We start from the raw sequence: 18,500 nt of genomic DNA on the forward strand, positions 1-18,500 counted from the left end.
CTTTGATCTCCTGACTCAGATTATCTGACCATCAGCTGGCCCCAGTCCTTGACTATCAAGCCCTCAGACTCTATCTGCAGTTTCCAAGAATTTCTCGTGTTCTCACAACTGAATTCTTACTGCTGCTAATGTTCCAGTTCATGTAATGATGGTTGCCACACCAGATCAGAGTGTCTCCTTGGATGGTGGAGGATGAGAAACCAATAAGGAGATTATTCAAGTCTGGGGGTGAGAAAGGCATGGATGAGATTTAAGTGACAGATGGCTTAAGGGAGGGTTAGAGTCGAGTGATGTTATGGAGGTGGAGGTAGATACTCTTAGTGATGGATAGGATGTGGGGTTAGAAGCTCAGCTCAGGGTCAAACAAGACACTAAGGTTGTGAGCTTTCTGTTTTAGGCTCCCTTGACAGACTGCTCCATAATTTTCACCACTCTCTGCGGAAAGTAGTTACATCTAAACTGTCTTTTTACTCTTCCTCTTCAAAGTTTAAGACTATGGCCTCTTGTAAAATCTGATTTTGTCAAACATATTGATGTTTATCTGGCCAATACCCTTTAGGATCTTTAATACTTGTGGAAGATCATCCCGAAACCTCCCCTTCTCCAGTGTAACCCCACCCAGCTTCCATAGCCTCTGGAAAACCCAGGAGCCTAATCATAGCTTTCAAATTAGATGATCTTTGCTACACCTTCCCCAATGTCTGAATTTCTTTCTCACAATACGGCGACCAGAATTGTACACTGTACTCCAAGTGGGGTCGGACCAGACCTCTTTACAAACTCAGAATTACTTCCTGCGATTTGTATGGCATTCCTCTGGCCATTCAGCCCAAGTTCCTATTCACTCTTTTTTTTTAACTCCTCTTCTACATGTTACCCCTTTGGCGATACCATCTGGAAGCTTTGGATCAACATCCAATGTGAGTTGATAACAGCCAGTTCCATTAGTTTGCCTCCTCCAGTGATCCAAAGGCCATGCTCCTGGAACTGAACCCTAGCAAGGTGTCAATGCCTCAGGAAAGGAGGGAAGGAGGGAGCCAGGGGGTGAGAAATGCCTGGAAAAAATATATTGGTTGATGAGAGATCCTTAGAACAACCTGAATTTTTTCTTCTTCCTTCATAAATATTGATCAATTTAATGGACAGACCATCAATACAGAAATGCTCCTGGAATCCACACGTTCCCTTAATCCTGGTTTACAGCACTCAACAATCCATCAGAAGATCGTTTTTTTAAAAGGCTACACAGAAAGTACAGTATATTTTGAAAGCTAGCAGGGAAGTACCAAAAGGAATAAAAGAAATACATTATATTTCTACCGTATAAGAATATGGAGCTTTCCAGACAATATAGGACATAATTTCAATCATCTTACACATTAACAAGCTGACGGTCCCTTATCTAACGTTGAACTTGTACATTTGCTTATACACCATAAGAGTTTAACATACAGCAGAACTGCAACGGGCAACTTGCGAATTTGATTTTTAAACAGGCTTCCAGTGCCTGCCGGTAAAAGATATTCTTAGAATATGGGCCTCTATCAACAACCCCTCAACCGACTGGATCACTGTTTTTTAATATAAGCTAACACATACACGGTCTGTTTTCCCCTTATTGTGTTTCAAAGAGAAACACGGCTGCAGATTTGTTCCGAGTATAATGGCAAATTTGAACGCAATTTTATGTGACATTAATCCTCTCACATCTGGCAGGCACTGAGCTAGCTAGCCAGCTAACACTGATCGGCATCTCTTCAATTAGGTAACCCTCTGCCATTTCACTGTTGACTACAGTTAAATCGCTTTGCACAAGAATAAATCCCAAATCTTCAAACTGCTTGTTAATTAGGCATGGACCCCTCCCCCCCAATCAGCTCCTCAACCTACTGAGTGAATAAGCCTCATTCCTAAACTCCTTCAGTAAACACTTGATTCTCTGCAATGGCAGTCACACAGGGACATTAACTCTGACCTGGTTCCCACAATTGCCAAATAAATTCTCATCAATGGTCTGAGAAGATTTTCGTGGGATTGACATTTGATTCTCAGCTCTCGTTAGTTCGCCTCTTCATCGTCTGTTTGCAGCTACAATGTCCCAGGGAGGCGCGGAGAAGCAGGTAATTAGTCTGCACAACTTTGCCAAAATTCAGAGGGTGCATTTATCCATAGTGTACCTAGCCTTTATTACTGTGCAGTCAATAAGCAAGTCTTCTGCTCGAGTTATTCTGGGTGCATTAAGGGGATATCAGCTCCAAACCGGCCACAGTCTGACTTCAGGCCTACAAAATAACACATCTGAACTGCAGGCACTGAACTCAGAATCACAGAATGATACAGCACAGGAGGCCACCATTTGGCCCATCGTGCCTGTGCCGGCTCTTTGAAAGAACTATCCAATTAGTCCCATTCCCCGGTCCTTTCCCCATAGCCCTGCAAATTTTCCCCCTTCAAATATTTATCCAATTCCCTTTTGAAAGTTATTATTGAATCTGCTTCCACCACCCTTTCAGGCAGTGCATTCCAGATCGTAACTCGCTGCATAAAAATAATTCCAATTGTCTCCCCTCTGGTTCTTTTGCCAATTGAATTGACGGTGACCTGAACAGGATGGACCTAAGGGATTGACTTCATGCTGGTTCCCAAACTTAAATAACATCGGCACACTCGATGGCAAATCTCAGTGTTCTTCCAGTCACAAACCTCCCTCGTACGACAGTGCCCTACAGGATCCCGATGGCTATCCAATGTGCATGATTTTACTTTGGAAAATAAAATTACACAAGTTGCCTTTGTGGAGCTATCAGAACAGAGTTGATTTGGAGCTGATAAGACTACTCATAACTCAGTATAAATTGGTAGTAAGATGACAATGTCACTCAGAGACCTCGAGAATGGTTGGGGGATGGGGGGGGGGGGGGGAGGGTGATAAATAAAAAAAATCACACGATACAATGAGGGTGAGGGTGAAAAGAGAGACAGAGAGCGAGAGTTGCTCTTCCTCCAGCTTGTGCTGGGCGATTAATGCTCAAATTGAATGACAGAAGTGAGGAAAGTTTTGTTCATCAGAATAGACATCCCTTACTTTGATCAGCAGAAAATCCATCCAATAAGATAAAAATAATGGCAAATAGCAATACTTGGCAGTTTTGTATTGCGTAAGATAACACAATCTGGGGTTAACACTCTCAAAACAAGAGAAGTGCCTCAGCGAACATTATTTTCTTCAGAATTATTTATTGAGTTGCTCTCTCCACAACGTTGCTGAGACCACTATATTGGAATCTGGTCTCCACACAGTGTGGCTACCTACATGTCTAACATACATCAACACGGTAACCTACACTCAAATTTCTTCATATACAATTTACCAAGCACTTGACCAAAGTAGAGCCTGCTCAAGAAACATTCCAGTGTTACCTTTAATTATAAACCCTTGAGCCAAAACTGAATCACACAGCACCCCAAAGCCTATAACTCCAAACCTATACCCTCAACATATTTAGTTTGTTGCTTCTTCTTGTCTTGCCGGGTTGCCACCTTTTTTCACGTTGCCCTGGGATTTCTGGGGCTTTTCCAAGGGCTGGGTTGACTCCTGCAGTAGGCACAGGTCCAACACGCAAATGAGGCAGGAGGGGGACGTTCTCAGATTTCTGCCTCATTTTCCTGCAGGGTCCCCAGTGTAGGGGTGCCCAGAGAAGCCTGGTGCCAGACCCTGGCAGGCGGAGAACTCAACCTCCATCAGCAGCCAGAAGGTCATGATCTCCAAGGCCCAACAGGCCTGCAGCTTCACTTCAATTTCTTGCCCCTTTTGCCAGGGCCCTCCTGGTCCTGCACATGAGCACTACACTTGGGGACTTCAGGTGTGCTGCTCCTGTCAGGCAACATGATTGTTTGCGGGGAGGGAGCAAGAAAATGTGACCTATACTCTACTGACTTGGCAGCATTTGACCGAGTGTGGCACCAAGTAGCCCTAGCAAAATTGAAGTCAATGGGAATCAGGGGGAAAACTCTCCAGTGGCTGGAGTCATACCTGGCACAAAGGAAGATGGTAGTGGTTGTTGGAGGCCAATCATTTCAGCCCCAGGACATTGCGGCAGGAGTTCCTCAGGGCAGTGCCCTCGGCCCAACCATCTTCAGCTGCTTCATCAATGACCTTCCCTCCATAATAAGGTCAGAAATGGGGATGTTCGCTAATGATTGCACAGTGTTCAGTTCCATTCGCAACCCCTCAAATAATAAAGCACTCCAAGCCCGCATGCAGCAAGACCTGGACAACATCCAGGCTTGGGCTCATAAGTGGCAAGTAACATTCGCGCCAGACAAGTGCCAGGCAATGACCATCTCCAACAAGAGAGAGTCTAACCACCTCCCCTTGACATTCAACGGCATGACCCTCGCCGAATCCCCCACCATCAACATCCTGGGGGTCACCATTGACCAGAAACTTAACTGAACCAGCCATATAAATATCGTGGCTACAAGAGCAGGTCAGAGGCTGGGTATTCTGCGGCGAGTGACTCACCTCCTGACTCCCCAAAGCCTTTCTACCATCTACAAGGCACAAGTCAGGAGTGTGATGGAATACTCTCCACTTGCCTGGATGAGTGCAGCTCCAACAACACTCAAGAGCTCGACACCATCCAGGACAAAGCAGCCCGCTTGATTGGCACCCCATCCACCACCCTAAACATTCACTCCCTTCACCACCGGTGCACAGTGGCTGCAGTGTGCACCATCCACAGGATGCACTGCAGCAACTCGCCAAGGTTTCTTCGACAGCACCTCCCAAACCCGCGACCTCTACCACCTAGAAGGACAAGAGCAGCAGGCGCATGGGAACAACACCACCTGCACGTTCCCCTCCAAGTCACACACCATCCCGACTTGGAAATATATCGCCGTTCCTTCTTCGTCGCTGGGTCAAAATCCTGGAACTCCCTTCCTAACAGCACTGTAGGAGAACCATCACCACACGGACTGCAGCGGTTCAAGAAGGCGGCTCACCACCACCTTCTCAAGGGCAATTAGGGATGGGCAATAAATGCTGGCCTCGTCAGTGACGCCCACATCCCATGAATGAATAAAAAAATAGCTCTGCATTTTTGATTGCTACTCTGAAATGCTGAATGGTGGAATCAACATTACTCCCAGATCTCTTGCTTCCTCTCCCTGAGGTAATGCTACACTATTCTTTAGTTACAGTATAGTCTTTAAGTATATCTCTCATTCTTTCCTCCATTGTGTAACACCTTGCACTAGTCCGTATTGAATTTCATCTGCCATAGTTCTGCCCACTCAAAATTTGGTCTCGTAGTTCTGTAGTTCCTTGACTATCAAACTTATCAAACGCAGCTGCCCCCGCCCCGGGCTTAGCAGCATCTGCACATTTCACCAAATCACTTTTGTTTCTGAATTCAGGTCATGGATGTAAATTAGAAACAGTGGAGCCCCAGCATCGATTCCGGGGAATGTTACCTCAGTACGTCTCTCCCAATCTGAGATCGTTCCATTATCTAATACCTGCTGCTTGCTCTCTTTCAGAGAATTCCTCACCTCCACCCAGATTTCACCTTGGGTGCCCATTGCTTTAAACATCCGTCCTGTAAAACTTTACTAAAAGCATTCCGGAATCCAGTGCGGCCTCAGTGATGAAGCAGCAATATTAACTCCCTCAGATTTCTACGCACTCGGCCATACACTCAGAATTGCCTTGGCTATTCCTGCTGATTTCCCGCAAGGGAAGTTCACAATGCTGGAAGAGTGATCGCACGTAGGTGAAATGCTTCCTCAGGGAGAATGGATAGGCGAGTCTGAGGTACAGAGTCCCCTGCAACACTTTTCCAGAGCTCCCAGCTGCCAGTTGCAGAAAAATGCCAGACCTCTGAGCAGGAGAAGACGAATGAGGGAGACGATAATGTAAGAAAACAATGGGAGGGCAAATTAGAAAGAAACACAGAAACTGTTTATATAACTTTTCCAGAAGGCTTCATCCCTCGTGCTCAAAGTAAATATGATAAAGAACCTGTGGAGCAACTAAGAGCTAAATTGCCACAAAATTATGAGGGTGACTTGCAAGGTAGAACACATCTGAAAAAATATGCAAACCGGGTCGCCACCAATTCCACAATGCAGCAGAAAGATCTACCTTTACAGGCAGTCCACAGAAAGGGGGAGGGTATAAAGGCCCACGGGCAATTCTGCCTTCGGGGTGTGAGATACTTCAATTGGAAATTTCCGTTTTTACTATCCAATGTCAAAATTAAGCACTCCATTGCACTGTTGCATGTGCTTCAATTTATTGTCAACCAGGACCCCCAAACCTCTTATTTTCCAGGCACATTATTTTCTTTCCATTTAAGTAATAGTCCCTTCCTGGATTTTGTGTCCCCCATGTGAAGCATTTTGTATTTCTCTACGTTATCCTAGATTACTTTGCGCAGACAAACAACACTTCAGTTCATAGGAAGTATAGGAGCCGGCCATTGTGTTCAGAACAAGAAAGAGTATCCCGAGAAGCCTGAATCATGACAAGGTACAAAGTGATAAAAGGCAAATTCAGGACTGACGTCAGGAAGCACACCTTCACACAAAGAGTGATCGATACCCGCACCGGTCAGGCAACTGAGACAAACACTCTGGAATCATTCAAGAGGCAGTTAAATACCGTTATGGGACAGTAGGTTGCTGCGGAAGATGAGCTGGCTGGGCCAAACAGCCTCCCTCATCTGCACTTATCTTTGTTATGATATATTTTATCATAAAATATATCATAACATACAATGTTATAACAGGGCCAAGGACTTACATGAGTGTACAACAATAACAGCTTGCATTTATATAGTGCCTTTAAAGTAGTAAAACGTCCCAAGGCGCTTCAAAGGAGCGTAAACAGACAAAAAAATGTGGGGCATTATTTATATATTCAAGCTGAAGTAGTCAATTTTTTTTTTAAAACAGTGAATCAGAAATAAATGCAAATGTATCCAACTGTGTGGTGGCTCAGTACTTCATTACATTACAGTCAGTCAGTCCCGCATTCTCAATTTTTACTGCAGCTTTCAAACTGAAAGCAATTTGCTGTTACATGAAATGTCACTCCTCGTGAGGCTTCTCTTTTCTGCTTCTAATTGTTCTTATGTTTAAAAAAAATCACAGGCCTTATGGAAGTGATGCAAATACAGGAAATTCTACGAAGGGTTTGCATTACTACCGGAGCACTGCCATAATCCAAAACTCCAAAGACCACAAGTGTTGTGGGGAGGGATCAGACTTCAAAAAGCATGCTTGTAGTTTCTGCTCAACTTCAACAGAAATTAAAATGTGGATTGTTCCAATAACTCTTGAAAGTTAATACATATACATTTTTTTTGCTCCTTTTCAAATCTCATTTGATCCCAATCCTATGGGGAGTGATTTTAAAACCCAGAAAACGGGTGGGTGGGAGTTGAAAATAATTGTTTTTTTGGGTCGCAACTGCAAAATTTTCGGACTTTGCATTCCCAGTGCGAAGCCTGGACTTTTACACGCCGATGTTAAACCCGGAAATAAAGCCGGGTTGCGGTCGCGACCCAAAAAACAACTATTTTCACCTCCCACCCGTCCTCGGGGTTTAAAATCACCCCCATGGTCTTCTTCATTAGACAGGTTTTCCTTTTTGTCCTTTGAAGAGCTGCTTCCATTTGATTTGTTTCCTTCTCAGGTCCAGAAGATGGACGCCACCATTTTCTAGTATTGTCACCCAAGTTGTTCTGAGAAGCAGATTTATAGAGAAGGGCCAGAAGCAGAATCTCTGCCTGCCATCTTAGTTGGGGGAAGGTACATGGTCTAGAATCATAGAATGGTCTAGAATCATAGAATGGTTACAGCACAGGAGCAGGCCACTCGGCCCATGCCGGCTCTTTGTAAGAGCAATCCAGTTTGTCCCATTCCACCGCTCTTTCCCCATAGCCCTGCAAATTTTTTCCCTTCAAGTATTTATCCAATTCATTTTTGAAAGGCACGATTGAATCTGCTTCCACTCCAGTCAAGCATTGCATTCCAGATCATAAACACTCACGGCGTAAAAAGGTTTTTCCGCATGTCGCCTTTGGTTCTTTTGCCAATCACCTTAAATCTGTGTCCTCTGGTTCATGACCCTTCTGATAACGGGACCAGTTTCTCTTTATTTACTTTATCTAAACCCTTCATGATTTTGAACACTTCTATCAAATCTCCTCTCAATCTTCTCTACTCTGAGAACAACCCAGCTTCTCCAGTCTATCCACATAACTGAAGTCCTTCATCCCTGGAACCATTCTGGTAAATCTTTTCTGCACACTCTCTAAAGCCTTCACATCCTTCCTAAAGTTGGACACAATACTCCAGTTGTGGCCAAACCAGTGTTTTATAAAGGTTCAACATAACTTCCTTGCTTTTGTACTTCATGCCTCTGTTTATAAAGCCCAAGATCCCGTATGCTTTTTTAACCACTTTCTCAACCCGTCTTGCCACCTTCAATGATATGTGCACATACACCCTCAGGTCTCTATGTTCTTGCACCCCCTTTAAAATTGTATCATTTAGCTAATATTGCCTCTCCTCGTTCTTCCTGCCAAAATGTATCACTTCACACTTCTCTGCGTTAAATTTCATCTGCCCATTCCACCAGCCTGTCTATGTCCTCCTGAAGTCTATCACTATCCTCCTCACTGTTTACTACACTTCCAAGTTTTGTGTCATCTGCAAATTTTGAAATTGTGCCCTGTGCACCAGAGTCATTAATATATATCAAAAAAAGTGATCCTAGTACCAATCCCTGGGGAACACCACTGTATACCTTCCTCCAGTCCGAAAAACAACTGTTCACCACTACTCTCTGTTTCCTGTCACTTAGCCAATTTCGTATCCATGCTGCCACTGCCCCTTTTATTCCACGGGCTTCAATTTTGCTGACAAGCCTATTATGTGGCACTTTATCAACCAACTTTTGAAAGTCCATATACATGTCAACCCTCTCTGTTACCTTAATCAAGTTAAACATGATTTGCCTTTAACAAATCCGTGCGGGCTTTCCTTAATTAATCCACACTTGTCCAAGTGACTATTAATTTTGTCCCGGATTATCGTTTCTAAAAGCTTCCCTACCACTGAGGTTAAACTGACTGGCCTGTAGTTGCTGCATTTATCCTTAGACCCTTTTTTGAACAAGGGTGTAACATTTGCAATTCTCCAGGCCACTGGAACTACCCCTGTATCTGAGGAGGATTGGAAGATTATGGCCAGCACCTCTACAATTTCCACCCTTACTTCCCTTAGCAACCTAGGATGATGCATCCCATCCGGGCCGGGTGACTTATCTACTTTAAGTACAACCAGCCTTTCTAATACCTTCTCTATCAATTTTTTAGCCCATCCAGTATCTCAACTATCACCTCTTTTACTGTGACTTTGGCAGCATCTTCCCTGGTAAAGACTGATGCAAAGTACTCATTTACTACCTCAGCCATGCCCTCTGTCTCCATGCGTAGATCTGTTTTTTGATCCCTAATCAGCCCCACCCTTCCTCTTACTATTTATATGCCTATAGAAGACTTTTGGATTCCCTTTTATGTTAGCCGCCAGTCTATTCTCATACTCTCTCTTTGCCCCTCTTATTTCCTTTTTAACTTCTCTGCACTTTCTATATTCAGCTTGGTTCTCACTTGTGTTGTCAACCTGACATCTGTCATACGCCCCCTTTTTCTGCTTCATCTTATTCTCTATCTCTTTCGTCATCCAGGGAGCTCTGGTTTTGGTTGCCCTACCTTTCCCCCTCATGGGGATGTACCTAGACTGTACCCGACCCATCTTCTCTTTAAAGGCCGCCCATCGTTTGATTACAGTTTTGCCTGCCAATCTTTGATTCCAATCAACCCATTGAAATTGGCCCGCCTCCAATTAAGTATTTTTACTCTAGACTGTCCCTTGTCCTTTTCCATAACTAATCTAAACCTTATGATACTATGATCACTGTTCCCTAAATGTTCCCCCACTGACACTTGCTCCACTTGACCCACCTCATTCCCCAGAACCAGATCCAGCAATACCTCCTTCCTCATTGGGCTGGAAACATACTGATCAAGAAAGTTCTCCTGAACACACTTCAGAAATTCCTCCCCCTCTTTGCCCTTTACACTATTATTATCCCAGTCTATATTGGGATAGTTGAGGTCCCCATTATCACTACTCTATTGTTCTTGCACCTCTCTAATTTCCTTGTAATTTTGCTCTTCTATATCCTTCCCACTAACTGGTGGCCTACAGAATACACCCAGTAGTGTAATGGCACCTGTATTGTTTCTTAATTGTAAATGATACTAACTGCACTACAATATATTATTCATTAGGATTTTTAAAATATTACAATTTATTTGCTTTGTTTCATTTTTTAAAATTCTGTCCTAACCATCATTCCATGGCAAATTGCAGCTTCCTACAGCCACTGCAGATCAAGTCAGCTAACAGGGCCTTGGTTTAACGTCTCATCCGAAAGACGGCACCTCTAACAGTGCAGCACTCCATCAGTACTGCACTGGAGTGTCAGAGTAGATTCTGGACTCAAGTCCCTGCAATGGGACTTGAACCCATGACCTAATGACTCAGAGGCGGAAGTCCTACCCACTGAGCCATGGCTGACACTAAGAGCCTAAAAAGCTGGGAACTGAGGGAGAAAAAGCCTCTAGAAGTACAGTGGCACTGTGCGGTGGAGTGCCACAGTAATAGGGGATATATGTTTGCTCGCCTGCACTGCCAACCTGCCCAACTACTCCCTGTGGTAGTGAGTTCCACATTCCAACCACTCTCTGGGTAAAGAAGTTTCTCCTGAATTACCTGCCGGGTTCTTACTTCAACGTGTATATTGTTATGCTCTCAAAAGCAGTAAACCAGTTGGAAACAATTATTTTTTTTGAACTTAGTCAATGAAAGGTTCACTATGAAACATAAGTGAACATCTCAGTGCAGAGGCTGAGAGAGCAACTTTGCCCAGTGCACTCCAGCATCAAATCAATCAACTCTGTTAGTGCTGTTCATTTTACTGAGCGTGGAATACAACAGGCGTCACTTACAACCCGTCTGTATAAAACCGCTTGAGGTTTGACCCCCTCATCTTCATTAACTGCGCTGTGTCCCTCAGTTCACATCCCACATCTCAGCAATAACGCACGCCATCATCATGGTCGGGTTCATCAATCAATGCAAGAGGAACGAGTCTGTGTGCGATTGGTGACCGAGCCATTACTGAGCTCAGTTCACCGTCCCATTCACTCAAGGCTAAGAATGTCCTTTTGTACATTACAAAGCAGTTCAATGCGCTATTGCTTTCTATTGATTTGAACACCTGTACGAATGTGTCACTGTCCACATGCAAGATCGATAGGGCTCATTAATAAATCCGTTCCATCTGTATTCCAATTCTCTAGCCCCCAGATCATATCGTGCATTGAAAGGTTATAACCGTCCAGACAGCTTAAGTTGTTAAACTTCACCACTTTCCGTAAAAGGTACTGTGCGGCTCCTTTCATAAATCATGTGACTATTGTCTTCGTTCTATTCAACTTTGGGAACGTTTTATAGGACATTATTTTTCCAGACTTCACTGAGCACAGTTCCTGATTTAACAGAAGGAATGTGAGCAATTAACCCAGATCAAGTTTACAAGCACATTCTTCAACAAGCCGAGTTAACCATTTCACAACTGAATTCCCTTGCGAAATACTAAAAGGTAATTTGAGAACCAAAAATAAGAGTCAACCCTCCAGAAAAAAAAACTGCTATAAACCATAATGAGAGGAAACATCCACTGAAGCAGGTTCTATAAAGCAGCCTTTGGGAGCCATATAAAAAGGCCCATTTTAGAACTGATCATGATTCAGAGGATCTAGATTTCCTATCAGTGCTTCAGCGCTAACAGTTAACCCAGTAATTAATTTAACCTCATCCCATGCTATATTGTAAACAATTTTACAACACCAAGTTATAGTCCAGCAATTTTATTTTAAATTCACAAGCTTTCGGAGGCTTCCTCCTTCCTCAGGTGAATGTTGTGGAAATGAAATCCTCGAAATGAAATCGCATTTATACATCACAGAACAATGCTTGGTGATTACAGACAGTTTTTTCAACTGCCCGTTGCCAAGGCAATCAGTGTGCAGACAGACAGGTGTTACCTACAAGGTCTCCGAATATACAAATCACCAAAAAAAACAGAGATAGAGAGGTAGAAACATAGACCTTGGGACGGGGGTTGCATAATCCAGTTTTAGGCTTTCGGGTGATTCCAGCAGAGCGGCGCAAATGGCCCAAGAAATTTTAAGGTGGCATGAAAACCAGCATAAATCTCTTACACCATAATTTCCTGGAACTTCTGCTCTAGAATAATGGACGCAGATGCGCCACATATATGGCCAAATGGTCAGGAAATTCCGGGCCATCGTCACGGAGAGCTTCCGGCTGCTGAGCTCAAAATGGTGCAACAGCATCAGTCGTTTGTTTGGTCACCGGTTTCAATGAATGACTTGTGGAGGCAGACTGAAGGAAAATCTCAATGTGTTGGATGGTGTGAGCAGATGGACCGGAATAACCAAATTGATAAGTAATCAAGAACGATGGCATTGAACCAGATTGTAGCAGAGACAAAGTCCCCACAGTCAGTCGTTGAGGTACAAAAAAAACATTATTCTTTCCAGCTTTCATCAGTTCTCATCCACCATACGTTTTGCTCTTTGCATCATGTGTCATCTGCTGCCCACTGAATCACATTTCCCTTCACTTCAATGGGTCAATCCATTTCTTCCTTTTTTTACTAATCCTGTCCCAGTAATTCCAAATTTCATTCGTTCCATTTTGAAATTTTCACCCTCATCAAAAAAAAAATCAGTTACCAATTTGTCCAATTAGATATTATGGACTGTTTCCTAATCATTTTTCAACTGTAAGAACACTTCCAGAGAAATGACACGACTGTCATTGTCATAATATTACAGCAGCTGGCAAACAATTCAACTGATTTATTCTTGTTTGTTGTTCTTTATACAATTGCTCCAATGCGTAACATCTTCATTTAGCTAAAAGGTATATTTAAGCATAGTAGCAATTATAAAAATTAAACTGTTTCCGCTGGCAGGTGGGTCAGTAACCAGGGGACACAGATTTTAAGATAATTGGCAAAAGAACCAGAGTGGGAGATGAGGAGAATTTTTGTTTACACTCCCCGTAGTTCTGATCTGGAATGCGCTGCCTGAAAGGGCGGTGGAAGCAGATTCAATAGTAACTTTCAAAAGGGAAGTGGATATATACTTGAAAAAGATAAAATTTGCAGGGTTATGGGGAAAGGGCAGGGGAGTGGAACTAATTAGATAGCTCTTTCAAAAAGCCGGCACAGGCAAGATGGGCCGAATGGCTTACTTCTGTGCTGTACGGTTCTATGATTGTAAGTGCTCACAGCCCTAGACTTCCAGGTTAACCACTTCACTTGCGGTGGCTAATTTCCAACAGCCTTCTAGGGCTCGTCACTCGGGCCTCCGCCAATCATTCTAGCCACTAAACAGTACAATGCTCACGCTGAGCTAATGTTGACCTGCAGAAACCCTTTGGGATGACCTCAACCCCACCCCCACGCACCCCACCCCCACGCACCCCACCCCCACTCATGTGAACACTCTCTCACCAGAAACCAACAAGGCCTGATCTATGACAGCTGAGAGATTATGATTGCATTTCTCTGAAGGCAAATAAAATATCAAGCAGACCGTTCATATATGAATGGTCCGCTCTCCCTACCACACAACAGACCATTTCATCACCTATTTATCCAACTTGATCCTCATCACTTTGATTTGCATGCAAGGTTATTCGAAGGAGCCTCACCCTGTTGAGCAGAATGGGCCTATACTCTCTGGAGTTTAGAAGAATGAGAGGTGATCTCATTGAAACATTTGTAAACAATTTTACAACACCAAGTTATAGTCCAGCAATAAAATTGCTGGACTATAACTTGGTGTTGTAAAATTGTTTACAATTGTCAACCCCAGTCCATCACCGGCATCTCCACATCATTGAAACATAGAAGATTCTGAGGGGGCTTCGCAGAGTAGATGCTGAGAGGCTGTTTCCCCTGGCTGGAGAGTCGAGAACTAGGGGGTATAGTCGCAGGATAAGGGGTTAGCCATTTAAGACTGAGATGAGGAGGAATTTCTTCATGCAGAGGGTTGTGAGTCTTTGGAATTCTCTACCCCAGAGGGCTGAGGATGCTGAGTCATTGAACATATTGAAAGCTGAGACAGATAAGATTTTTGGACTCTAAGGGAATCAAGGGATATGGGGATCGGGCAGGAAAGTAGAGTTGAGGTTGAAGATCAGTCATGATCTTACTGAATGGCGGAGCAGGCTCGAAGGGCCATGTGGTCTACTCCTGCTCCTATTTCTTAGGTTCTTATGTGCCCACTTCCATCCAGACTTTGCACCTGCCTCTTAACACCAACTCTGATGGGTTTACAAACAAAGCTGTATTTTAGCCCATCCTTTTTCAAGTGCAGACCTCCTTCAACAGTAAGCCCACAGAAGGAAAACCATTTGACAATAGGAAGAGAGGTTATTTTAACTTGTCACGACATCCCCCTGTCGTATTTTAATGCCTCATTCTCATATCCTGTCTGCAAAGTTCTAATTAGGAAACTTTTCTGGGGGTCTCATTGAAATGGGAACAATTTCAAATGAGCCCTTGAATTGTGAATGGGTTAAAAGAGGGAGGGAAGGTGGGTTCTTACTAAATTCTGATGGGATGTTTCATGTCTGTCATCCCTCCAAACGTAGGTTTGAGATCGTGCTTCCACACAGGGATTGAAAAAAATCGCTGCCGAAACACTAGTCTGAGCCTTTGTCATTTCAAAACTAATGCTCTCCCAGTGAGCCGCACATCCTCAACCCACCACAAACTTCAACTCATTCAAAAGTCCTCACCCATACCGGCTCCCACACTCCCCTCTCCGCCGGCTCCCACACTCCCGTCTCCGCCGGCTCACACACTCCCGTCTCCCTGTCCTCTCCGCCGGCTCCCACACTCCCGTCTCCCTGTCCTCTCCGCCGGCTCCCACACTCCCGTCTCCGCCGGCTCCCACACTCCCGTCTCCGCCGACTCCCACACTCCCGTCTCCGCCGACTCCCACACTCCCGTCTCCCTGTCCTCTCCGCCGGCTCCCACACTCCCGTCTCCGCCGACTCCCACACTCCCGTCTCCCTGTCCTCTCCGCCGGCTCCCACACTCCCCTCTCCGCCGGCTCCCACACTCCCGTCTCCGCCGGCTCCCACACTCCCCTCTCCGCCGACTCCCACACTCCCCTCTCCGCCGGCTCCCACACTCCCGTCTCCGCCGGCTCCCACACTCCCGTCTCCGCCGGCTCCCACACTCCCGTCTCTGCCGGCTCCCACACTCCCGTCTCCGCCGGCTCCCACACTCCCGTCTCCCTGTCCTCTCCGCCGGCTCCCACACTCCCGTCTCCGCCGGCTCCCACACTCCCCTCTCCGCCGGCTCCCACACTCCCCTCTCCGCCGGCTCCCACACTCCCCTCTCTGCCGGCTCCCACACTCCCGTCTCCCTGTCCTCTCCGCCGGCTCCCACACTCCCGTCTCCGCCGGCTCCCACACTCCCGTCTCCCTGTCCTCTCCGCCGGCTCCCACACTCCCCTCTCTGCCGGCTCCCACACTCCCCTCTCTGCCGGCTCCCACACTCCCGTCTCCGCCGGCTCCCACACTCCCCTCTCTGCCGGCTCCCACACTCCCCTCTCTGCCGGCTCCCACACTCCCGTCTCCGCCGGCTCCCACACTCCCGTCTCCCTGTCCTCTCCGCCGGCTCCCACACTCCCCTCTCCGCCGGCTCCCACACTCCCCTCTCTGCCGGCTCCCACACTCCCCTCTCCGCCGGCTCCCACACTCCCCTCTCCGCCGGCTCCCACACTCCCCTCTCCGCCGGCTCCCACACTCCCCTCTCCGCCGGCTCCCACACTCCCCTCTCCGCCGGCTCCCACACTCCCGTCTCCGCCGGCTCCCACACTCCCGTCTCCCTGTCCTCTCCGCCGGCTCCCACACTCCCGTCTCCGCCGGCTCCCACACTCCCGTCTCCGCCGGCTCCCACACTCCCGTCTCCGCCGGCTCCCACACTCCCGTCTCCGCCGGCTCCCACACTCCCGTCTCCGCCGGCTCCCACACTCCCGTCTCCGCCGGCTCCCACACTCCCCTCTCTGCAGGCTCCCACACTCCCCTCTCCGCCGGCTCCCACACTCCCCTCTCCGCCGGCTCCCACACTCCCGTCTCTGCCGGCTCCCACACTCCCGTCTCCCTGCCCTCTCCGCCGGCTCCCACACTCCCCTCTCTGCCGGCTCCCACACTCCCGTCTCCGCCGGCTCCCACACTCCCGTCTCCGCCGGCTCCCACACTCCCGTCTCTGCCGGCTCCCACACTCCCCTCTCTGCCGGCTCCCACACTCCCGTCTCTGCCGGCTCCCACACTCCCGTCTCCGCCGACTCCCACACTCCCCTCTCCGCCGGCTCCCACACTCCCCTCTCCGCCGGCTCCCACACTCCCGTCTCCACCGACTCCCACACTCCCCTCTCCCTGCCCTCTCCGCCGGCTCCCACACTCCCGTCTCCCTGTCCTCTCCGCCGGCTCCCACACTCCCGTCTCCACCGACTCCCACACTCCCGTCTCCCTGTCCTCTCCGCCGGCTCCCACACTCCCCTCTCCCTGTCCTCTCCGCCGGCTCCCACACTCCCGTCTCCACCGACTCCCACACTCCCCTCTCCCTGTCCTCTCCGCCGGCTCCCACACTCCCGTCTCCACCGACTCCCACACTCCCGTCTCCCTGCCCTCTCCGCCGGCTCCCACACTCCTCATTCCGCGCTTTTAACTGCATCTTCAGGCACGATAATCTGCCCCCTAGAACTCCACACAGTTCCCTTTGCCTTGCCACCTAATTTTCTGATTTCTAAATCTCATTAAAAACCTTCTTGTCAACCTGCAATTCCCCATCCTAGCCAATCCTTTTATCTCCCTCTTCCAGTGTCAACTGTTCCCCTTTCCCCCTTGTTAAAAAGTGCTCAGAGATGTCTTCCTTTGCGAGAAGCGCTATATAAATGCAAATTGTTGTTGTTGCCATCCTGTTAACATGTGTCAAAGAGCCTCCTTCCAACACTGGCCATTCTAGTCCAGAGAAGATACAGCCCCGTGATCACTTCTACCACATTGCAGTTTACAACTCTCCTTCCTGTCACCTGAAGTCACAGTGGAGCAATTTCCGCACAAATTAAATGGCAGATCAGCTCTCTCGCTCACTCCATTGTCACACAAAGAACTACTCAAAAGTGAACACGACAGAGGTATAGAACCTCAAACTTCCCATCACAACCAGAGATGTTTGGACAAGTGCCAGACTAGAATGAAGCACTTTCCTTATGGGTGGCTGTAGTCAGCGTGAACTGAGAACAGGGACGTCACCCTGTTCGAAACGGTCGGGTGGTGTGGGTGTGTGGAGTGGACGGGGAAGCCCAAAAGTAACAGAAAATGTGTGAAACTTATAGTAAAGTATGAAAAACAAATTGTTTATACAATATTAAGTAAAAGTTCACAGTGGGACTGAGTTAGGAGATGTGGCATCTTCAGCCCTGATTTTCTGATCAGTGCCATTTAAATAATGGCCAATTGGCAAGTCTAGGCCTTGGTGACCTGCTCGAGTCCAAGCTCAAATTTCTACCCACATCCGTTCCATTATCAAATGGATAATCTCACTTTAGTGAGATTGCCTGCCCCATCTCTCCCCTGCGGCCCTGCGAGCCTAATCACTGAGGTCATCATTTTTGGCGTCAGAGCCCCTGAACTGTGTCACTTGTCCTTGTCCGTGTCAGCTGTAATTTGTCGTAAACCAAGCAATAAGCAGTCACAGGTCAGTTGCAGTACAGGACAGGACACATTTCCTCCCTGGCCTTCATCCAAAATGGCAGCTCTCGAGTAATGAGAACGATCCCGGCTCCTTATATCTTATCACGTGACCAAAAAACAAACACGGTAAGTAGGGAAAGAATCGTCTGTTTTTATTCTGGGGTGTTAATGAAAGGGATGTCTGCTGCTACTGCAGAACTGGCATAGACCCATTGTTCGGTGGTAATTGGACACTTAAGCACATAGATTGTATGTACTTTGAGTTTATAGCATGTTCATTTATGCCAGTGTTATGCACTATAGTTGGTAATATGAGCAAAATAGGAGGCTAAAATCTTGAAATCACTATTACCGGTTATCCACAATAGATACTGAGCAATTGCTTTTAAAATTAACAAATCTTAGATATAGGAAAAAGTAACCTTTCCTTGGTTTACACCAGGTTTGAGAAATATTGGCAGCTGACAGCAACTCAAAAAGAGAGTAATAAACTGGCCAGCAACATCATTACTGCAAGCTTAGAGCAGTTATTTGCAATTGAATACTGAAGA

General features: G+C 46.6%; 1 protein-coding gene across 3 annotated transcripts in view; it reads right to left on the reverse strand.

Moving 5' to 3' along the window:
* Window positions 1–18,500, reverse strand: part of smyd3 (SET and MYND domain containing 3) — a 602,505-nt gene that overhangs the window by 325,696 nt on the left and 258,309 nt on the right. The window lies entirely within an intron of this gene.

The sequence above is a fragment of the Heptranchias perlo genome, chromosome 8 (assembly GCF_035084215.1).
Source record: "Heptranchias perlo isolate sHepPer1 chromosome 8, sHepPer1.hap1, whole genome shotgun sequence".
Classification (NCBI taxonomy): domain Eukaryota; kingdom Metazoa; phylum Chordata; class Chondrichthyes; order Hexanchiformes; family Hexanchidae; genus Heptranchias; species Heptranchias perlo.